General features: G+C 44.7%; 2 protein-coding genes across 4 annotated transcripts in view; one reads left to right on the top strand and one right to left on the bottom strand.

The window, feature by feature from the left end:
- Positions 1–24,394, top strand: part of SDR42E1 (short chain dehydrogenase/reductase family 42E, member 1) — a 1,031,186-nt gene that overhangs the window by 392,981 nt on the left and 613,811 nt on the right. The window contains exon 1 of one of the 2 annotated variants that reach the window (XM_030227802.2): positions 22,808–22,811. The exons of the other annotated variant lie outside the window; for it this stretch is intronic. The gene's annotated coding sequence lies outside the window, so the exon portion shown is untranslated. Of the gene's footprint in view, positions 1–22,807; positions 22,812–24,394 lie in introns of those variants that run through there. 2 annotated transcript variants of the gene reach the window in all.
- The window catches only part of CDH13 (cadherin 13), a 438,545-nt gene that overhangs the window by 54,582 nt on the left and 359,569 nt on the right, over positions 1–24,394 (bottom strand). The window lies entirely within an intron of this gene.

Here is a 24,394-nt window from a genome sequence, read left to right as displayed (position 1 = left end):
ATTGTGTTCCTTCCAGTTCAGCCAAATGTTCTCACTGTCAAGCAGACTTGGATTCCTCTTACTCTGATTGAAAATAACCAATTAGCCTGATTCTATTATTTCATACTGTCCCAACTTGACCGTGCATAATATGAGACATCAGCACCATCAGGGTCAGAATTCTTCCCCACAAGTGTTCAGTACCCAACAATTTCCATTTGGCTGCTTAAAAAGGTGACCAGACTTCAAGGAGCCTAATACTAAAGAATGCAACCCTTGGATTTGACCAGGCATCTGCTCCTAATTCATATTGATCCTTGGGAAAAATCTTTTCCTTAATCCTCCAGTCTGATTCAATTAGGTGCTCAGTACTCACCTTGGGAACTGTTAGGGTCAAATATTAAAAGATAGGGCTATTTTATTCAGATACAATATTGGGAAACCTGGGCAAGAAATTTATTATTTTTACCCCACCAGATTGTGATGGAAAAGGTTGCCATGGTTTGGCAGTTAGTTCAAAAAACATGGAATTTCAGGCTAAGGATGTCCAAACCAAGGACATCTCAGCTGGGGTTGGCTTTCTTCTGGATCCCTATTTTTCTCCTTGTTTAGGAAGAGCTCTCAGAAACTTCAGCTGCAGAGAGAAAGGGCACAAGGAGCTGCTGGGGGCACAGCACTGCTGAGCTTCTGACTCCTGCAGGTCAAGGAAATGCCAACACCCCCAGGGAAAGGCTGTGCCAAGCCAAACAATTCCAGGTACCCTCACCCCTGGTGTCCTTCACATTTGGGAAACAACCACATAAACACAGATATTTGGAGCTGTCTGGAGCATTAGACTAAAATCTGTTCAAGATGGATGGAAAAGCAGAATGATCAGACCACAGAAGTTGTCACAGAGGGCTACTCTGAATTTATAATGTGAAAAGTGTAATAAATCACAGATTTGTGATTTATTACAAATATCTGCTGGGAAACTGTGTTGCCTAGAAAAATACAGTGTATTTTATCTAGGAGGTGAACTCTTTTGTCTGTTCAGTCACCTTTATTTAAGGAATAAACCTCCCAACATTTAGAAAAATCTGTTATACCGTGTCCCTTTCAAAAACAAAAGTAAAAAAGCGAATTTAAAACCTAAGAAAGGGCAAAATTAGGAATTAGATTTGGAAACAGAGAAAAATAACCACAGGTTCCTCATATCTCACAGTGAAAGGTTTACACTCTCAAAGCTTAACTGGGAAATTCTGAGCCAGTGCTCTAAGATAAAACCCCACAGTGGCTAACACAAATAATTGGATCACAAGTTAATTGATTTTACTCATTTTAAATATCTGCACATCCCCTAAGCACCACTATAAATTAAGAATAAAGTAGATGAGTTCAGTACTTTATTTAAACTGCTATCATTTGGACCCATTTGAACACTAATAACTTAGAAGGAGAATACCCTGGGCCAGAGTGGGCTGGCTGGAAGGAGCTGTGTGAATTTACTGCCTCTGAGTACCTGAAATGTGAGGTTAACCTGCTCTGTGATGCTGCCATTTATTGTGCTCATCGTGCACACAGCCCAGAGATTTTAGCAACTCTGTCATTTCTGAAGTTTTAGAAATAGAAGGGAGAAAAAAAGATGGAGTTCTTCTATTTCTGTATCCAAAACCTTGTGGCAAAATACAGATAAAATGGACTGATAGGAATTTAGAAGGAAACACTGAGTGAGCAGCAGTTAATGGGGAACTGGAAGATTTTGAGGAAATAAAGTGAGGGATGTAGAGGAAGAGAATGAGGCTGGTGAGGGTGCATAAATAGACTGGAAAATGTAACAGGTCAGCAATGTTTGCCACCATGATGGAGAGCAGATAAGGACACTGGAATTCTGTGAGGGATCACCAGCGTGATTCCACCGGCCACGGAGGTCCTGGAGGGTGCCAAGGAGCAGCTTGTGTTTCTGACAGCACAGGAGTCAGTGCAGGGATGGCAGGGAGAGCAGAAATGTTCAAAGCAGCTGTGCCTGAGCAGAGGAGACAGTCTCAGTCCCACAGATTGCTCCTCCCTTCCCCGGAGCTTGCAAGCTGAATTTAGTGGTTGTTTCCTGCTGGAGGCAGGCGGTGACTCTGAGCCAAATCCTCCTGCACACTGAGCCCTGTAAGGAGCTGATGGGACAGGGCACGGGCAGCTCTTAGGACAGAAAATTCCTCTGGGTGGTCCCAAGACAAACCAGCCTTGTCAGATTCCCACCACACAAAAAGATCACTTTGCAAATGTTATCACCTGAGGATCCAGGCACTGACCCCAGACCATGTGAAATCAGATTCTTATCTCACAGCCCCATGTAAAGCTCCTGCAGAGAATGAGATTCTGTTTCCTGACTGCTCAGAGCAGATGAAGAGATGAACAGCAGTGCATCAGAACCACCTGAATGTCTCCTGTCCAGCACAAACAACACCTTCAAAAACACCCAAATTAAAGAGCTGCCAAGCAGCAAACACAAAGCAAGGCAAACGTGCCCAGGGTCGGTGATCACCACCCCATGGCTCATTAGGATTCTGCACACTGTGATTCCCAATCAGCAATAAACAAATTAAAACTCTCTGTCAGTTTGCATTTATCAGGGTGATATTCCAGTGGAAGGTGCTCTGTGCTGCTATCACGTGTTTGATTCCACTTCTATCATAAAAGATGGGAAATTATGGGATGTATTAATTCATATGTCTGTGCTAGAAATTCCACAGAGAAATTGTATTATTGCAATTATCTCCCTCCACTGAAGCCCCCTGCCTTTGTGATCATATTTTGTCTAATTTCTTGAGAATGTGATGACAAGTTATAGAATCTCTTGCAGCCTGCTTGCTCTTTTTGCCTTTTCCTTTGCATGCTGCCATTCATACAAATGCACCTGAGCTCCCAGGATTTATCTGCCAAGGAAACAAAGCATTTCCCATAACTCTGTACCTGGAACATCTGCAAGTACAAAGGAATTTTCAGAGTGGTCACAGAGGTCTTCATTCTGGATCAGTCAGGAATGAGGGTCTCATAGATGTCAGAAATGAGCATTTCAGGTGGAGTTCAGTGGCACACCAAGCCCAGTTTGCCAGAGAAGGATAACTCAAGTCATTGGCGCCCGAGGCAGGGGCAGTACAAGAAGGAAAATGTATTTGTGCCGGGACCAGGGTGGAACTGCTGATCCTGCAGTTCCTTCCTCCCATCCCAGGGTGCTGCCCTGCTGAGCTGGGCCCCTCAGGGGCTGCAAAACTGCCCCCGAGCAAAATCAGTTTATAGCAAACCCTGCACTGCAGCCACTGAATGGAACATGGTGCGGCCAAGGCAAGCTGGAACTGGGCTACATTTCCCTCATCTGTTCTGCAGATTTCAAAGGTATTTTACTTCTAAGACTGCACTCAGCCTTTGCTGTGTGGACACGAACAGCAGCTCTATTTCACTACAAAAATATCTGTATTAAAGTAATGGATTAGGCTGATGTAGGCTGCACATGAACCACTTGGAAAGCCATTGAGATGAAAGACACCCTATAAATATAAAGCACTATCATGGCATGACAAGGATTTGATGGTGTAAACGAGATGCAAAGCAGAAATTATAGCTGTGAGTCACCTAAACAGGCTTTATTATTGTCATTGTCTTACTGCCATCATGCTGGCTCCTAGGCACTGCATTATTTCTTGACTGAAAGTGTTTCTTTCAGCTTATTCTATATTTTTTCTGAGTACATAATATTCTTCCACCTCCCTGGTGAAATAACAAAAAGAATTCAATCTTAGTTTAGAAAAAGAAAAACATAAAAAAAAAAACCCCAAACCTTTTCAAACATGTGAAATTGACCATAATAATTTGGGATGCATTTTCAGTTTTTACTTTTGGATCATTTTTCACAGCCTCTGCATTTTAAATGCTTTGTGATCTTTCAAGGCACACACCAGTTGCTTTAAAAAGTAAAAGCAGGACTCAGTAATGAAGGACTGAATGAATATTTTTGTCTGCAAATCTGCAACAAGGGCAACCAAACTGAAAGATCAATTAGGTAAATGGAAGGCTAAGGATTCAATTCTGCTCTCTGGAACATGGCTGCAACATCTGCAGGCTCTGAACTCGGGCCTTTTAATAGAAAAACACAAAGATGCTGAAAACCACGGATAGTTATCATGAATGAGGAAAAGAAAGAAAAAAAAAAGGAAGTTTCAGCATGGCTTCATTTTGTTTTGCTGCTCACCAGTCTGCTTGGAAAGGTACTCAAAGAAACACAGAAAAAAGAACTTATCAATTAGGCTCCAGGCAAAATTCCCTCAGGGTGCAGCTTTCCACCAGGTTAAAGCCAAAATATTTCTGGGACTGAGACCACTTCAGGTTTTAAAATTCATTATTTTAATCATGGGTTAGAATGAAAAAAAATGGGGTAAAATGGATGGGGGGAAGGGAAGGGAAGGGAAGGGAAGGGAAGGGAAGGGAAGGGAAGGGAAGGGAAGGGAAGGGAAGGGAAGGGAAGGGAAGGGAAGGGAAGGGAAGGGAAGGGAAGGGAAGGGAAGGGAAGGGAAGGGAAGGGAAGGGAAGGGAAGGGAAGGGAAGGGAAGGGAAGGGAAGGGAAGGGAAGGGAAGGGAAGGGAAGGGAAGGGAAGGGAAGGGAAGGGAAGGGAAGGGAAGGGAAGGGAAGGGAAGGGAAGGGAAGGGAAGGGAAGGGAAGGGAAGGGAAGGGAAGGGAAGGGAAGGGAAGGGAAGGGAAGGGAAGGGAAGGGAAGGGAAGGGAAGGGAAGGGAAGGGAAGGGAAGGGAAGGGAAGGGAAGGGAAGGGAAGGGAAGGACCTGCTGGGTGCTGCCAGCATGAAGGGTCCTCCTGTCCCTCTTGCAGACACCACAAATCTTTGTGAACTTTAGAAGACCTGCAGGACAAGATCCTAACAAGGGCCATAAATGAATTTACAGAACTTTCTCCCTGCTTCTTCCCCACAGCATTACTGGTGCTGGTTTCAACCCTCTCATTTATGTGCTTGCACAAGACTAAAAAGCCATTTGGGGACTGTAAATAAGTGATGGTGAAGGTTACTTGAACACAGCTACTTTCTGGCATTATTTTGAAGATTTTGTTTACACAAGATTACACTCTTCCCCAGCCCAGCTCGGGGCCTCACTGAGCAAAGGCAAAAAGATAATTCTAACATGTATTAATCACATGTTGAATGCCTGCTTCAAAGGCTGTTACCTCCAGGTATACATCAAACATCTGAAGATGCAGAAGGAAGACAAAGATGCTCTCTATTTTTTTTTTTCCCTGAATATATAAATAATTTAGAAATGATTCATTCTTTTTCACTTTTCCACCTATAAATGCAAGGTGCATTCAGTGGTTTCTGGAATAAATCAAGTACCCACCAATAACTGGACACTTCTAGAATGATGGTTGGATCAGAGAAAAACAAATACTCCTTCTCCAGGTGGGCAGAGCATGGTGAAAGGTCACTGCATTTATGACATTTAAGGAATTTTTGGGAAAACCTCAAATAATGATGTTATTTTCTGAGCTATAAAAAATTCCTTCACGGCAGGTAGAACAAACCTTATGTTTAAAACAGCAGCCTGAGAGGAAATGATGATGTGAGCAGGGCTGGAGGAGCAGCCTGCACCTATTCACCTGCCCAGGGAGCAGGGAGAGCTCTGCCTTTCTCATTCATGAGGCTCCTGGTGCTGAACTCAGCCAGCCCAGCTCCTCTCATTCCCTCCTCAGTGCACTTCCCATCCAGGGCAGAGTTAAGCCTCCATTCCTCCCCCCTTTCCCCCCATTTATCCTATCTTGTTTTTCATATTTAGCAGAGACTTTAGCAGAGACCAAATTTTCTGGTGCTGAAGATGAACATCTGAACATAAATCCTGGAACTCACTGATCCTGCCCCACTGAAAGGAAAAACACAGCACTTCCCACCCAGGGCAGTGTTAAGCCTGCATTCCTCCTGAGATGCTGGATGTCTTCTTTAGATGGAGTGAACTCTAAATAAAATACACCTCTCTGCATTTTTCTTTCTTTTCTCACCCACCTGATTTGAGGAGCACAAAGATTTTAAAGGATTTCCCCCCCCCCACTTATCCTAATGATGCTGACAAGGGAAGGGAAGGAGCTCTTGCTAAATTTTATACTTTTAAATTTTATTTTCATATTCAGCAGAGACTTTTTCATACCCAAACCAAATTTTCTGGTGCTAAAGATGAACATCTGACCAGAAATAATAGAACCCACTGAAAGGAAAATCTACTATCTTACTAAAAGGAAAATCTGGAAGTCACCTGTGGCTCATTTCCTGCCTCTCCCAGTTAGAGGTGGGATTCATTTGCTCCAAGGACCTTTCAGTCACAAATTCCTCCTACTGCTTCCCTGAACGTCACATTTCTGGGGCCTGGACACAGGATGTGTTCAGAAAACTCATCTTCTTTCACTGCTGCAGTTGTTACCTGTGGCACAAAGGACCCTGAACAGCAGGAGAGGTGAATTCACTCCTCTCTGAATATTAAACTGGTAGAAAATGGGAGAATTTTGTGACAATATGGTTTTTTTTTTCCTTAAAATTAAAATTAATGTATGGAGAGACCAGTTAATTTGCTAGAAATTTTGAGGGAAGTGAAGGAGAAATTTCTCTAAGGGCTTTAGTCTGCTCCCAGGTATAAATAAATGCCATGGGCAGAGAGCTGGGCAGTGACAAGGCCTTCAGCAGATGAAACCAATTGATGATCTTTAAATTATTATCAAATTTACCTCTAGGAAGTAGACAAGGTATGAAAACTGTATTTTAGTGCTGTACAAAAGTACTAAAGAAATAGAAGTTTAAAAACCACAAACAACAGCATAAAAAGAAAGGAATGCTTCATTCTAAATAGGTGAAAGAACAAAAATATTCTAGATAAAAATCTAGAAGCATTTTGTTCATCTGCTTTGGTACTTTGGTATTTCAAACCAGAACCATGTCCTGGCTGGTGTAAAACTCCTGGTTTTGCAGAGAGGCAGAAGCTGCAATGAAAATGAGATTTTCTCTATGTCAGAATCTTTGGCCTGGTTGAGAACAAGCAGCATCTGCAGCCAGATGAGAAATCCTGCCTCTCCTGCCCCGGGAGGGCACTGATTCCAGAGGAGGGAGCTTTTCCTGGTGCCAGTTTACAGCTGGTCAGGGCCCAGGCTGCCAGCAGCAGATGTTCTGACACTGTTCAGGCTCTTCACGGGGTCTTGGGTGGGCAGTGCTGAGCAGCCCCACTCCAACCATCCCAACAACTTCTATCTCAGAATATTTCAGCTACAAATCTCAGCAATTCCCCAGAATGCTGGCATTTTGGGCTGTGCCAGCTGATGGGGATGAGATGCCCTAGATTTACAAGCCCCTCCAGCTGAGAGCTGTCTGAAGTTATCCCAGTTTGAAAACTCTATTTTGGAAGCAGATAAGAACTCTGCAAGGTTTCACACTGTTCCAGTGGAAGCAGGAGGTGCAGATGGAAGTTTACAGGCAGCATAATCTGCAGTGATACAGAATCTGTCTGAATTTTAAAAATGAAATCTCGAGCCAGCATTTTGTTTTCTGTGAAAAGCTGAGTGGGGAAAGGAGAATTTGGGCTGAATGCTCCATATTTCAATCCATCTGAACACAATAAGTCTTCCAAGTCTGCTGACAAAGTGATGAATGAACTCTACTGCACATAGTTTCTTCTACTGGATATACAAGATTTTTTTTTTCCCTCTCAAATTATCCAGTCTACATCCAGTTGGCTCAACATTCATTGAGCAAAACATTACTGCTCTATCAAAAAGCTATGATACAAGAATAATCATTTAGAGAGCAGAGATGTAAGTGAACTTTCATGATTAATGATCTCTTTCCTTTGCTGTTTTCCTCTCGTAGCAGAAAAATCTTTATTGTCCCCTGAACATCCAGGTGAGCACTGAACTCTCATTACTCAGGATGGGATAAACAAAGACCTGGGGCCTCTAACCCTGTTAGCACAGAACAATTCTGTTTGCAAGGTCAAGAATAAAGACAAACAGCTCTAAAAGCAGTGTGTGTGACTGATGGCCATGGGTGCAGTGAGCCTGCCCACCCAGCACTGCCAGGGGAGCGTCCCAAAGGCAGGGTCAGGGCACTTCCCTGGCAGCTGGGGTGAACCTGCTTTGGGAACTCTGAGATTTAAGCATATATTGCAGCAACAGATGGATGGCTTGGCGCTGCACAGCTGTGAAAAGGTCAGGAAAAATCTCAGCTATGCTAAATGGATTTATTGCTTTCTGCTTTAAGGCTTCTCATGGTCTCCCTCTCCCACCACCCAGCTCCTTTTGCCAGCGCTCATTTCATCTTTCCTTGAAAGAAAAATATTTGTGCTAAAGGAAAATGAAACATTCCTCTTGCAAGGGCCCGTTGTGTGCTTATTTCTTATCTAGAATGTCACAGAGGGAACATTCAGGGCCCTTTCATTTTCTCACAGGTAATTTATGTTTTCCTGGCCAAACACTCTCTGTACACACATCCTTCTGGAGCACAAGCACCACTGCAGCCTCAGCTGGATGTGCTTTGTGCAAAGGGCTCAGCACTTGCTCCTTTTTGTTCATAAGGAGCTAAGGAAGATAAAAATGAGCTAAAATTTCTATCCTGATCCTGAATTCTCTCTGAGCTGTTTAGGGATCGGGAGTGACTGGCAGGACTGCCCAGCTGATGTGTCTGAGCACTGAGAATCAGCTGGGAGGTCTCAGCAGGCCAAGGTTCTGCACTTGTGCTCTGCCAGAGAGAAGGGGTGCCCACCCAGACTCAGGGAGCAACCTGTCAGACCTGCCCTGGGTGGGCTCCAGGGTCACCTGAACACGGTGCCTGAGAGCCCCCCTGCACCCAAAGGGGACTTTTTGGATAGGGGTGAAGTGATAGGACAAGGGGGAATGGCTTTAAGGGTGGGATGGGATATTGGGAAGGAATTATTCCCTGGCACAGGTGCCCAGAGCAGCTGAGGCTGCCCCTGGATCCCTGGAATGTCCAAGGCCAAGGTGGACAGGGCTTGGAGCAGCCTGGGATGGTGAAGGTGTCCCATGTCAGGGATGGGACTGGATGAGCTTTAAGGTCCCTTCCTGTTGCAGTAAGGCAGAAAAATCATAAAGGCTTGATAAAATCAGGCCTGCTCTGTTAAATCAGTGCTGGCCTTGTCAAGCTGGCACTGTGCAGGTTCCCATGGGAAAGCAATCCTGGTGTGAGCAGTTGGTTAACATAATCTATCCCTGGGTAAAAAACAACCTGTACAAACATTAAATCATGAGAACCAGTGAAGAAAATATTCAAACAGATGAAGAGTAGAGAGATTTGATGGACAAGTAAAATACCATTTACAAACCAATAAATTAATTGGCAAGAAAGCTCCAGACCAACTGGAGTCCCACACCAGGGCTGTAAAACTGGATAAAAAGGAGTTTTGTGAATAAAGAAGGGGCTTTTTCCACCATGAAGAAGATGGAGCCTGTGTGATTTATTCCAATGCCTTCCCACCCAAACCATCCTGTGATTTTATGATTCTATGAACAACAAAGGGCTGTCCCAGGGGCACAGGCTGGTTCTGGTTCCTGTGAGGGCCATCCCTGCAAGGAGAAGCATCACCCTGAGCACAGATGTGCTCCATGCTGGGGCTGGGGACAGCAGGCAGCACCAGGCACCTCCACAGCCCCTGGCCACCAGAGCTGACACTGCTGGGATGCCCAGATTTTGTGCAATTCCCTCATCCTGATCCCTGCTGACGCTCTGGGATGCCTGGAAATCCTTCAGCAGCAGCTTAGGAATCCTCTGATTCCAAGCACACCAAATGTCTCATGCAAATAAAGGCAATTCCCAGGAAACACAGGTGGCAACAGTAAGATAAATAAGAATTTGGTATCACCTTCAGTTTCTATCCAAAAGCTTTTCCACAGGGCTGAATGTTTCCTAAATCAGGATGTGTATGAGGAACACGAGTTCATTAGAGCCTGTGCTGCTCCTCTCTTTTAGGACTGATCTCCTTCTCCTTAGAATCCTGCCTGGAATGTGCATCAATATTGCCACACCGAGCTCTTCCCAAGGACAGCCAGAGCAGGAGGGATTAATTGGATCCTGACACACATTCCTAGATACAGATTTTTCACCTGAGCTCGCCAGTTCTGGGGGAAATCATTTTAAGGGACAATAAATACCACTTTATTTCTGTACACAGCAGTGTGATATACTGTAAGCAGCCACCCTTCCTCCCCTTGGAAGGCAGGAAATGCTGTGCTTGCAGCTGCCTCAGAAACATCTCCTGTTTCTTGCCTCTAAGCTCATAATTAGAGTAGAAACACGAGGAGCCATTTCAATGGAGCTGTAAAACTCCAACAGAAGGGAAAAAAAAAATCTATTTGAGGTTAGAACAAAATCTTGTTTTAATCTGGCTAATGCTGCTTTTGTGCTGATGCTAATCATTATATTTATGACTAACTGTGGGACATTCCAAAGCATTGACACCTGACTTCACTTTCCAGAAAAGCAATCACTTGCAGATATTCAACTTGGTGATTAGTATGTAGAAACCTAATTTTTAGTGGATTAAACCATGTTGTATCAATTTGGTGGTCTTTAGGATTTATAATCAAACCCTGGTGACATCTGATTAATGCCAGCTCAGGCTCCCTGAACCTTACAATATTCCTGCTCCTTTGGAGCTCAGATCACAGCAGGCTGATTACCCCCTGATTATCCTGAGTAACTGGGGTCAGAGGTTCCCTGGCACCACAGAACACATTTAATTCAATCAATTCAGTGAGTGAAGCAGTTGGGAAAAAAAAAAGAAAAAAGAAAAAGGATATTCCAATTGCTGTAATACAGCATTAGAAAAATTGCCCAGGATTTCTGTGCTCCAAATGATGAGCATTTTTGCTTAATTTCTAATTTAGTATTCTGCTGGGGTTTGCAGCTTGGAGCACTTGTGATATTTTCACTCAAAGTCAGGGGCACTGAGCTTGGAGGGAGGAAGGGAAGGCAGAGGGAGAAAGTTGCCTGCATTAAGCTGGATAATGCCCTTTGTGACAGCACACACTCCCTGGCACAGCTCAGCTCCGCCTTTGCTGGTCACCCTCTCTGCAGGTAACCCACAAACTCCTCCTGGGTCTCACTGAATGTCCCTTTTGCCACTGCCAGACTTCTGGTCTTGCTTTCCCTTCTGGTGGAGTTTCAGTGTTGTTTAGCTGAGAGCCACTTCATTTTCCTGGGAAGCAGAGAGACTTGGATCACCTGTGACAGAGCACAGGGCTGATCTCAGACAGGACTTGGGCAGCTCATTAAAGACTCCACTCTGCACCTCAGCCTCCTGAAGCACCAGGGGCTGTGGCTGGGATGAGGCACAAAAAACTCCTCTTTTTCACCCTGAAACCTCGAGGCATTCACATACCAGTGCCCAGCAGCTCGGTTTGGCTCCTGAGAGGGAGCTTTGCATCCTGCATGAGGATCCTGCCTCACAAATATTCCTTACTGCCACAGCCAGACTCTGCCTCTGCCCTGGGGTGGGTGATTGTCACAGCTCCAGGCACTGCTGAGGGGGGCAGGGAGGATCTGACAAGGCTGAGGGACATCAGAGACAGGAAATTTGCACCTACTGTGGAGCTGCAGGCCAAACAACACACAAAAATACATCCTGAAAGACATAAACGTGACCCCAAATGATCCCAAGGGCAAATGTCAGCCTGAGCATCCCCTTTGTCCTGGAAAAGCACCCCAGGAGTTACAGCTCCCCACAACAGCCTGGCCACAAACACTGGGATGGAACCGAACCAAACCCAACCAAACCAAACCAAACCCAACCAAACCGAACCAAACCCAACCAAACCCAACCAAACCCAACCAAACCCAATCGAACCCAACCGAACCAAACCCAACCAAACCCAACCAAACCGAACCAAACCCAACCAAACCAAACCAAACCCAACCCAACCAAACCCAACCAAACCCAACCAAACCGAACCAAACCCAACCAAACCAAACCAAACCAAACCAAACCAAACCAAACCAAACCAAACCAAACCAAACCAAACCAAACCAAACCCAACCAAACCGAACCAAACCCAACCAAACCCAACCAAACCCAACCAAACCAAACCCAACCAAACCCAACCGAACCAAACCCAACCCAACCAAACCAAACCAAACCAAACCAAACCAAACCAAACCAAACCAAACCAAACCAAACCAAACCAAACCAAACCAAACCCAAGCAAACCAAACCAATTCATGGCCAGAGGAGCGAGGAAATGGTGAGAAACAGGAAAAGGAGTAGGAGCTGAGAAAGAGGTGTTCAACACTTTTACATCTGCCCTATTATCACTATTGACATTTTTTTCTAAGTTGAAGAATGTTTGTTTGTTTGTTTCAGTAGTTCAGTCAGGATTAATAATTCTTGGATTCTTGGATTAGTTTTCAATTTTATAAACATTAAATTCTTGGCTTTATGTATAAGGTGGGCTTCCCTTTGCCCACCAACAAAGTTTTGAATGTAGAAATACAACACCAGGGTCAGCCATTACCTGCAATGCTTAGTCAGAAATTAAAGCAACTTTCTTGAGTAGAATTCTTTAATAAAGGAAATGAAGTCTCAGACCTCTGTTTTCTCTGCAAGCAGGAGAAAGTTGCAATTTAATTTTCTGCTTGCCCACAGAGAAGATCCGTTTTCTGTGTGTTCCTTTGGGGTTCTTTGGAATGAAAAATGCTATATGGCTATAAAACATTCTCCTAATGAAGCTCACTCTCCTGTCCCTGGAATTGATGAATTTCCTCCTGAAGCCCTGGGCACATTTGCCCACAGGACAAGCCCTGGCACAGCTGTCAGCACTCCTTACCTGAAGAGAAGCCCAGAACAGGAGCTGCAGGACAGAAGTTTGGTGTTGTAGAGAAGATCACAGTGTGCCTAAATGGGACATAAAGCTGGAACCTATAGACAGTGCCTACAGAGCCCTGCACAGTGCCTGCAGGCTCTCCTCTGGCTATGAAATATCCTCAGCCTGTCCTACTGCAAAATCCAAACCAAATAAAAAGACAACACCCAAATGACTTAATCAATTCTCCACATCAAACACAAAACCTCAGGTAGAGAGGAAAACTACAGCAGCAGAATCCCATCAAAATCCATCCTCCCTTCTCCTCCTGTGCTGAGGATGAAAGAAGAAGACACCACAGACAGCAGATGTTGGTTTTGTCACTTATTCTGTGCTGGAAAAAGAATTGTGGACAACAAAAGGGATTTGATGTTGGGCAAACAGCAAAACTCAGTGGAGAAGGGCAAGGAATGGCTGTCCATGCAGGGTGGAGGGAGGAATTGCTCCACTGGGTCACAGCCCTGGTTCCTGCCCACAGCAGGAAGGAAAAGAGCCCTGGGACAGTCAGAGGGCTGAAACCTGGGATATTCTGGGTAGCAAATGGGCTGTTGTGGATGGAGGGATTGTCTGGGTGCCACCTGCACAGGGACAAGGCCAAGAACTGCTGACTTCACTGGGAAATCCTCAGATTTCCTTCAAATATGAAGCAAAAGCTGCAGGGAAGCTGAAGGACAGTACAGGATTTCTGGGAGACGATGGGCACTGTAACCTCAAAGCTCTTAAAGGAAAAATAAACAAACAATGGCAATTATATAAATAGGAGGGAGGAATTTAGGGATCTCTTGAGAACCCTTCCCTGAGAATTTCATGAGAAACCCAAATCCAAGGATCCATGCAGAACAAAATACATATGCCTGATTTTCTAACATTTCTGAGGTTTCATGATGTTCATGAACACTCAGGAAGTTCACTGGATTGCCATGATTTTATTTTTTCTGTGCCAAAACCAAGTGACAGGAAAGAATTTCCTGACTGAGATTCCAGTCTGAAACTCCCCATCATCCAAGACTCTCCATTATGCTGGGTTTGGTGCTGACAGCTGGTGATGCAGGGTGGAACAGCAAAATAACACTTGCCCTCCTTCCTGCAGATAAAAATTGTGCCTGTGCCTTTCCTAGCTGGTCATGTCCTCTTTTGGCAGCAAAATGCAAGGAAAGGGGAGAGGAAAATAACTCTGATCTCAGCCTGGGGAAGGATCCAAAGGGATCAAGAGTGGCAAAACTAGATACCAAAATTTAGGTGTTTGGAGGCTGCAGCGTGGCCACTGTGGCAAAATTCCTGCTCCACTCAGAACTCCTCCATTTTATCAGTGAATTAAAACTCTTCCCTTGCAGTCCTGCAGGAGCAAACTGCTCCTGCCATGCAGATGAGATTTCTGAAGGAAAACATGCTTTTAACAAATCTCAGCCATTACTTCATCATTTTCCTGAATTGTCTGGCAAAAAGGAATTTAAAGGCCTGCATTTAAATTCTGGAGCAGCTATGAAATGAAGAAAACAGATTGATTTGCATTCTGCTCCACTCCTCTCTTTGCCAAAGTGATTTTTATAAAAACACCCCTAAAATTTAAAAAGACTTAAACCCCACAATCTGAGCCTGAGAATTCAGTTTTCAACATCAAACCACTGATTTCTTTTTTTTAAATTTCCTTACAATACAAAGCTTTAGAAATAGGGTTTACAGAAGAAATGCTGCCAGAGGCCCTAGAACGTGTCATCCACTCATTCCTGACATGGAATTAAAGCAAAATGCCAGCCTTGCAGTGCCCACAAACCCTGCCAACAAAAAGGGATTGTGACAGGCTGAGAGCACTGTCTGGGGTTTTTATGCTCATTTTTTTCCATGGCAACATCTCTGTTTCACCTGCAGGCTTTCATTCCCTCCAATCTCTGCATTGTCTTGTTTGGTTTATCCCTTCCAGGAGCACCTGCCACGTCTCCACTCTGCTGCAAGGTGCAGAAATCACATTTGCAGTGTCTGGGGCCAGCTGACACTTGGTCCTCAGCCAGAATTTTTGCCCCAATCACACCCAACCTTCTCACCTCTCCCACTTCCCAGCCATTATCTGTCCCTTCCTTGGTTTCCTCCAACATCCAGCTGAGTGTCCTGGCTGGCCAAGCAAATTGTGTTCTTTTTGCCATCTGCCTGGCAGCTGTCTTCTGCTCAGGGGGCAGTTTTCCTTAGCTCTTCCACACCCACTCCTCCCTCCAGGGATAGACCTGCTGATAACAGCCCATGGAATGTCTTATTTGATAAGAACTGCAGCATCCCATGGGAGATGTGAGCCCAGGGGGAGGAGCCAAGCATTCCTACCTGGATATAATCTGGAGGTTCTGGAACACCAGCATGGCTTCTCCACTGGATTCCCAGAGGAGCAGCAGCTGCCTCTGCCCCTGGACCTTCAGAGGAGACTGCACCTTTCTCCAGGATCCCTGCTCCAGCAGAACCAGCCCTGGCCCTGCAGGAGGGCTGAGCCACAATTCCAGTGGGAATGGGGCTGCTCCAGGATCCTGCTCCAGCAGAACCAGCCCTGACACTGCGGGAGGGCTGAGCCACAATTCCAATGGGAATGGGACTGCTCCAGGATCCTGCTCCAGCAGAACCAGCCCTGGCACTGCAGGAGAGCTGAGCCACAATTCCAGTTGAGACTGCTCCAGGATCCCTGCTCCAGCAGAACCACCCTGGCACTGCAGGAGGGCCGAGCGACAATTCCCATGGGAATGGGACTGCTCCAGGATCCCTGCTCCAGCAGAGCCAGCCCTGGCACTGCAGGAGGGCTGAGCCACAATTCCAATGGGAATGGGACTGCTCCAGGATCCCTGCTCCAGCAGAGCCAGCCCTGGCACTGCAGGAGGGCTGAGCCACAATTCCAATGGGAATGGGACTGCTCCAGGATCCCTGCTCCAGCAGAACCAGCCCTGGCACTGCAGGAGGGCTGAGCCACAATTCCAATGGGAATGGGACTGCTCCAGGATCCCTGCTCCAGCAGAGCCAGCCCTGGCACTGCAGGAGGGCTGAGCCACAATTCCAATGGCACTGCTGCCAGCCCCCTGACCCACAGGGTGTCAGGCTGTGTCTGACTCTGGCAGTGTTGTTTTAGTTCACTGCACTGTTTATTTTATCCTTTTATTTCCTTGCCTACCAAAAACCAGTTATTCCTGCTCCCATTTTTTGGCTGAGAGCCCCCCTAATTTCAAATTTATAACAGTTTACATTTTCCATTTCAGGGGAAGCTCCTGCCTTCCTTAGCAGACACCTGTCTGTCCAAACCACGACACGCTGAAATTGCATCTCCTCCACTGGTACTCCAAACACAGCTGCTCAGTGCCACCTTGTCCTCTTGGGGACAATGTCCTTGGAGGCCACCTGCACAGACAGCAAGGGACTTTTCCACTCAGATCCTGGGTGTCCCAGTGCCTGGGTTTTGAGAACAGCCTTGAAGAGATGGGATTTAAATTGTATTGAGGGCATTAGCCTAAAGTGAATGAAGAGGAGAGTACACTTCTCATTTCTATCCCCAGAGTGATAAATGTGAAAGTGGAATATTTCTTTTTTTTTTTTTTTTTCTAAGGCAAAGAAAATGGGAAACCAACACGGATTTCAGGCACATGAGAAATAGCTTATGAATTTAGATGATAGTTCAGCAGAAATAAATTGTACATCTGTTCATTCATTTTAATAAAGCAGGGAAATGACACACTGCTGGAGCCTTTGGAGAATGCTGAGATTTTTAAATGATGATCCTATAATAATAGCATTAACATTTGTAATGCTGCCCATACTTTAGGAATTTAAGAAAAATACATTGATGGGATAAGTGAGCTTCAACCTATAGTCTGGACTCCAGGCATTATAAAGTGAATAAGGTGCTTCCTGAATAGTCCCAAATTAGTTCAGGAAAGGCTCTACAGTGGCCTTCCCATGTAACACAGAAAATCCTCCCAGTGTGTGTTGATAAAGCTTATTATTTCTGAATAAATAATTCAAATGTGCAACACGTAGCAGAATTTCTGCTGACTAGAACCCCAGTCTTCATTTATAGACAGCTAAAATGGAGTGTTTACTTGAAAATAGTCCATGGAAGAAACCAGCAGGATGTTTTTCCTGGCTGTATGGATGCATGGAAACATGTCCCACCTTCTGCTGAGTTCAGGCAGGAAGAGAACCTTTCCTCTGCATCTCCCATAACACAGAATTTAGAAGTGAAAAAAGATTCATTGCTTCATTGTTTCTATGCTGCCATTATTTACAAAGCCAATGAGCAAATTTAGGAAACAAACCAGTGAGGCTGCAGGGGAAGGTGCACTTTAAAAGCTATGTTTTGATTTTCTAAACTGATCTCCATGGGGAATAATAAATTAGGAATTCAATAATAACTGCTGTGTTCCCTTTAAAAGCTCAATTATTAAGATCATTAAAATTTCCTTTTAATTGATTGCATTAGAGCAGTTGCTGCTGGAGTAAGGAGCATCTAAAACTGATTAGTGCTCACATATTGCTCTTTGATCAACTGGGATAACCCTCACTCAAGGCAAGGGAAACAGGCAAGTCTGCAATCCTTGAGAAGTGGAGAAGTTCACCTAAAATCAGATCTCAGAACCCAAGATTTTCTAATAATATCCCGACACTGTTCCCCACTGACCCCAAAGGAGAGCAGGCTGAACTGCTGGATCTTCCCAGAGCAGAGATTTCCCAGAGGTGCTGCTGGAAGCTCCTGAGTGCTGACACCCCTGATGGATCCAGCAGCACCTGAGAGTGGCCCTGAGCTCCCTGCTGCCCACTGCAGCCCCAGCAGGCAGCCAAAACCAACCTCAACAGGCAAACAAGGCTCTTTGGGATTTGGCTGTCTCCTGAGTGCAGGGGGACTGGAGCAAAGACATGCCCTGAGACACAGAGACCCCCTGGGTGAGCACTGCCCAGCCACAGAACCCTCCCAGATTCAGTGATGGGAACTGCATTGGAAGCATTTGCCTGGAGGAAAGGAAGCAGCTCCCAGGGACTGTCAGGCAGCCCTAGCATGGGGCAGGATAAACCTGTTTGTGCCAGGAATGTCACAGGAAAAGGACATTAAAGAGTTCAACGTCTGCAGGCAAAGTTGAATCTATTTACTTATGGCTTCAATTATTATTTAAGAAGGAAAATTTGAAAAGGTCAGAACTGCTAAATCAGAAAGCCTGCCCTTCATTTGTCTTCAAACATACACAGGTTTCTTAGCTTGGTTCAGCACTGGATCAATTAATCAGAAACAATGTCCTTTGTTTTCAAATGCCAGTTGTGTTATTTCTAAATATGGAAATATATTGTGTTATTTCCAGATGGACCTGTTGATCTTAGAGCTCTTTCCCAACCTGAATGATTCTGTGGCTCTGTGAAACAGACAAGTAAATCCAAGTTTCATTTTTGTTTTAACCCCTGTTAGAAAATGCAGCTTTAGAAAAACGAAATATCAGGTCTTGAGTTTCGGTAGGCAGACACCTGTGGGCCTGTGTTTCTATTTTTATATATATGCACAGAAATCCAGATTTACTTCCCAGTCTAAAACTGCACTCCCATCTCCATTTGGATGGGAGCCACAGCTTGGATGCAGGCAGTTAAGAATATCAATACTACACATAAATCTTCTTCCCTGATATTATTTCAGACAACTGTTGGTTTAGATTTAAGCTTATTTAGCAGGATTGATCTTCCTTATGTTTCTTTCAAAACTTCCTCACATAACTCCTTTGATTTTTCAAACTTTATATATATTTTTTTTCAGCTGAGAGATTGCTTTCAACCCTTTAAACTTCTTGAGGACAGCAGTGCTCTCCTCACCATCAGTCTTCCAAACGAAACAAAGTCATTGATCTAAGAGCATCTGACAGCAGCAGTGAATGCACGGGCACTGCCAGCCTCAGTGGTGAGACAAACGAGCTGGGGAGAGGAAATAAAGTCCAAAGGGAGCAGATGAGGGGATGTGTGCCAGCCAACAGCCATGGCACTGGATTTGTAGAAGGCAGGAAAAGGGTGTGCAAACTTCTGTGAGCCCTGAGCAAAGAGTCAGCTCGAGGCACTGAGAACAAAAAGGTGGCTCCCAAGGGGATCAGGGGATGAGGGCATGAGGAGGAGTTCACTGGGGGATTGTTGCCCTGATTTTCTAATATTTTCTAAGCCTTCTGATGTTTACCTCCTTGTGGAGAACTTTCTCACACACTTTCTGTAGATAACACGTTGTTTTGCATTCCTTTATGGAGGAGGAGAAACTTGATGGACTGGTAGTTTGTCCAGTGGCATTGGAGAGGTGGCACTGTCACCCTCCAATCCACTGTCACTTTTGGAAAACTATAAATATTGGGGTCAGAAAATAAACTTCCTCTTTTGCTCTTCACCTTGGAGCAAGGTGTGCGTCTGGTTCTTTCGTGTCCGGTAGCGACAGGGGATGAGAAAATTAAGGTCTTTCAGAAATGAGAAAAAAGGGGAACATCATGGGGACAGAATGGGGATCACGAGAGGACAAAGGTCAGAAAGAGATTTTGGTTTTCCATGCAGGGGAGAAGTGGTGAAATAAGAGCAGAGAAAAAGGGGAGTCAGCAAGAAGCAGTCAGGGGTTCATCACTGGAGTGTCTGGGAGCTCTGAGGAGCAGCTGGGTTGGAATGGGAGCAGAGGGGTTGAAGGAGTGGGAGGTGATCAGGCTCGAGGAGTTTGGAGAGGAAGGAAAATTCCGAGCTAATTATTAAAATTCAAAGAAGGCTCCCAACAGAATCCTGACTAAAGAATAGGCTTGGAAGGAGGAAAACCCGAGAGTAACTCTTTGCTTAGTTGGAATGGGGAAGTTTGTTTTGTCTTAAAAAAAGGGAATGATGCAACAGGCAGAAGGAGTTTTGAAGGATAATTTTCAACACTGGCTGGGCAAGTTAAATATCAAGGGGAGGACACAAGTGATTAGCACAGGGAAGTGGAAAAAAATCTCTATAAAAGCTGCATCAAGAGTTGAACAGGAGTTAGAATAGAAACTCCAAAGGACTGGCTGTAGAGCAATAGTGTTGGAGGGAAATATTGGGTGAGGAAAACAACTGGGATTCATGGATTTTTCCTAATTGGGTCAAAGTCTAGAGTGGGAAAGGGAAGATAACATCAATCCTCGGTGTAGAGCTGGGCTTACACTTTTTTGTGACATCTGGACTGAGAACACAGGGGAACACATTTGTAAAAACAAACAAATATTAAGTGACTGTTAGACAGATGGCTGGAGAAGGGGCTGCCCTTTCAGCAAATAGCATCTGGAACTCTAAGGCAAACAACTCCTGGAAACAAGCCAAAGGAGGAGCTACAAAGATATGAACAAATTCCACTTCTGAACCATTTTCCTCAAAAGAGACCATAGCTACAAGGAGTCCTGGATGAACCCCCTAATCTCCTTTTCCTTACATGTAACCACACCTTTTTCGTTCCACTATATTCAGGACACAACCAGGCCTGTATAATTTTATTTGTTCCAAAATGAATATCTTTCACAGGCATTTGCTAAAATTTTACTTGAATAAACCTACAGCTCCTTTTAGCATGGTGAATTTTATCCATTGCCTATTTTAATGCTTCAGGGCAGAAAGAAAAAAAAGATATTTTGTCTAAATAATCCTGACACTTTGATTCGTGGGCACAGACAGTTAGCAAATTTTGGAGTAGCCAAATCAGTTTTAGTGTTGCTGAGAAAAATCTTAAAATCTCACTTGTCAGTGAAGGAATTGATAAACTGATCACAAAACTCATTCCACTCTAGTGGAATGACCCAAGCAGCCACATAAACTATTATTTTTGAATGAATAGACTTCAGCTTTACAAATTCCCTCTGCTCAGATAAACTGCAGCTATGCTACCAGCTCACACATATTCTGTAATTGGTATTAAATGGGGTTTTGTCTGCTGCAAATTGAATATGTTAAGATCTATAGTGTGTTATCATGTTTAATCCTGCTTTAAAACAGAACTCCCACAGATGCTGCAGGCATATTAACAGTGTGGGTTTCTGAACTGGTGGGATTACAGTGATATTTGCACCACATCTAACAATTCCTCTATTTGTTACTTTTCCCATCAGCTGCACTGTGTCAGACAAAGGGATTTAGAATTCTTGGTATTTCTGCTGAAATTCTGCATTCCACAGGTGAGGAACTGAAATAATTCCTACATGGAGCAAAAAGTCCTTCAAGTCCAAAAAGGTAATACCAGGTCATCTCTTCCTCACTGCCACACTTTACATTCTGAATTACTTTAAACTGAAAGAGGGAGGATTAGATTGGATATTAGGGAGAAATTCTTCCCTGTAAGGGTGGGGAGGCCCTGGCACAAGCTGAGGGTGGCCCTGGATCCCTGGAAGTGTCCAGGCTGGACACTGGGGCTTGGAGCAGCCTGGGATGGTGGAAGGGGTCCCTGACACAGTCATGCCTTGAGAAGGCTGACCCAGAGCAGAAACTGGGTTGAATTCCAGAATAAAGCAGGGATTAATTGAAAGGATCTCCTCAATGGATCCACCTTGGGCAGCACCAGAGCCCAGCCAGGGCTGCACCCAGGATGAACCAAAATGGTCCCAAAATGAACCCAAGGTGAACCAAAATGGCCCCAAAATGAACCCAAGATGAACCAAAATGGCCCCAAAATGAACCCAAGATGAACCAAAATGGCCCAATGAACCAAAATGGCCCCAAATGACCGATGACCCAAATGTCCCCAAAATGCCCGAGCGCTCCCGGGGTCTCTCCCTGGGATCAGCTCTGCTCCATTTGCCCCTTGCAGTTCATTGTCCCAGCCCAGCTTTAGCCCAGGCAGTCCCAGCCTTGTTTTTCTCTCTCCAGCCCACGGGGTTTGTGCTCCTGGGCTGAGATTTGGCTCATTTGTCCTTGGTGCCCAGCTGGAGCAGGAATTGTTTTGTCTCCCTGCTCTGTGCACAAATCAGGGCAACTAGACAAAGGGCAGGGATGGAACAGTGACAGAAAAGGGGGAAAAAAGGAAAAGGACTGGCAAAAATGTAAGTTTGCTGTGCGAGCCTACTTGGAGAGCAAGAGTGCTGGGAGGGAAATCAGATCTGGAGGAGCAGCACAGTGCCTTTGTGCTCCTCCCCAAATTCCCACTGTTTGAATGACCATTTCTGTTCACAGACCCTTTCCTGTGTTGTACAAGTGTTTCTCAGCTGCTCCCAGGTTATAAAGCAGGCCCTCTGTTGTTTAATGCACCACTGAAATGTGTTTATCTGGAGATTAAACAGACAACTTCATGTGTTTCCTGACCTTGGTGGAGAGAAACGAAGCAGTGAACTCCCCCCTCCCCAGCAAAGATAAATGTGGAGCCTGCTGCCTCCTGCCAGGCAGCACATCCAGCCCCAATTATGTGATAAGTGCACAGACTTTGTGTTTAACATGTTTTGCAGAAGTTCTTGAACAAAGTGCTTACACGGGTTATGCAGATAGCTGGTGAAAGCCACATGAATACAGATTATTATGCACACAGTGTGAATCTGGATGAGCCCAGCAACCACTGGTCTTCCAAAGTGTATTATTTCATTTGGTTTTGGTTTCTTGCTGAAGAGTTCTCTGTCTCAGTCAATGCACAGAATAATTGTATTTGTTTTTCTTTCCCTGAAATTATTCTACTCCTGAAAATGCTACAGCAGAGTATCTGTTGGTAATTCAATCCTGAGTGGTGCTGAGCATTTCTCAACATGTGAGAATCCTCAAACAAGCTAATTCTGATAAAAACTGACACACAATATTCAAGAAGAAGTAAAAAAAAAACCAAACAAAAAGCATAATTCCATTATCCAGGTAGCCAGACTGTTAAAATAAGTCTTCCAGATGTCCTTAGTTTGGTAGCACCACAACACAACTCTGAAATATTAATAAATCTCCTTCTTGATCATGGGCATTTTCCCAGGTTATTTGAAAGTTTTTAGAAGAGAGACAGATATTTGGAATCCTCACTGCACTGAGTCAAAGCAATCTAAACCCAGATTTTTGAACTCCAGTGGGCACCAGATGTCTTCACAGCTATTTTATTAGGTCCAAAATTATTTTTAAAATTATTTTTGACAGCTAAAATTATTTAAGGGGGAAATAAAATAGAAGGGGTGTCTACATGCCTGTTAGTTAGATTTTAGATTCCTAAACTGATTTTGAAACCTGTTTTCTAACTCATGACAGCTCAGAGAACTCTGGATGCCATGAACTGTACCATGGGTGAGAGCAAGGACCAATTATTAACCATGAAGAAATGGTACAGTCACTGAAAATTAAATTTCATTTTTGGAGTGACAACAGAATGCTCATTTAGAAAATAAAATCTTGCTGCTATTTAGATGTTTGTTTCCTTTCATAGATTCTGCCTCTCACACATGAAAAATACACCAGGTAAGAGCTTTCATTTGCTTTCAAGGAGACTTTTGGGCACTTGGAGCCATGTCAAGTGTGCTAGTGAACTTCTGCAAGAGGATGAAGTGGAAATAAAGCTGAGTGAAAAGGTCAGTGCAAATATTTATCCAGTGTAGAGGTTTCTGAAGGTTAAGATATGCTCCAGGAGCCTTTCTAGCTGTATCTACAACTCTAGAAAAAACAAGGGTGGCCAAGGAGCTCCTCTCTGGTGATCCCCAGCCCTCCTGAAGCTGCTCTTTGTGCCAAAGTTTACTGACAGCTGGAGAGGCTTTGCCCCGCTCTGTTGAGCTTCTGCATGAATTCTGATTTCTCTGCATGCAAATTGTCTCACAGCCCAAACCCAGGAGCCAAATGGAAATTCCAATATGCATTCTGCTCGTGTGATTTTGCTGTTATGGTTTTATCCATCCCACAAAACTATTTCTGCTGACAAATCAGCGCTGGGGGAGTTCGATCCAATTTGAACAGGCTGCTGGAATTCCAGCTTGGTTCCCATCACTTTCAGGCCATAATGAAACTCTGATTCTAAACTATCAGCCTGGCAGGGCCTTGTCATCTGCTCAGATCTGTGCTGCTGCTCCAGCCCCTCAGCCCTGCCAGCGTGCAGCAAGAGGGAGCAGTTTGTGGTGTGGGAAGAACCCAAACTGGTTTGTTCTCTGAGCCACCCTGGCAGCTTCTGCTGCTTTTGGCTCTGCTCAGCCTGCTTTGCACTGTGATTTCCACCCCAGCAGGGAAAGGGAGAGGGCTGCAGCCCTGCTGGGCTTTAGCACCTCTCTGGCTCTGTTTTCCACACAGTTGGGGTTCTCTCTCAACAGAGTGAGAACTCATCTCCCAGGCAGATGCAAAGAAAAATAAAGAAAAAGCCCCTGTGGAAGGGGGTTGGATGGGAATCATCTACCATTACCATGATTGTGTCAAAGGTGTGGTCCAGCTCCCTGCACAGAAAGGAACAAAATCAATTAAGAGTCCCAAAGGGCAACGTTTTGCCTGCCAGACAAGGTAAGAAGTCCACAGGAGAGGAGAGGAGAGGCAAGATTGGTTGGCTTTCACAGAATCACAGAATTTCTAGGTTGGAAGGGACCTTTAAGATCATCGAGTCCAACCCATGTTCTAACAGCTCAACTAGGTCATGGCA

The sequence above is a fragment of the Serinus canaria genome, chromosome 11 (genome assembly GCF_022539315.1).
Source record: "Serinus canaria isolate serCan28SL12 chromosome 11, serCan2020, whole genome shotgun sequence".
Classification (NCBI taxonomy): Eukaryota; Metazoa; Chordata; class Aves; order Passeriformes; family Fringillidae; genus Serinus; species Serinus canaria.
Note: the sequence above shows the minus strand (reverse complement) of the source record. Positions and strands in the feature narration are given on the sequence as shown.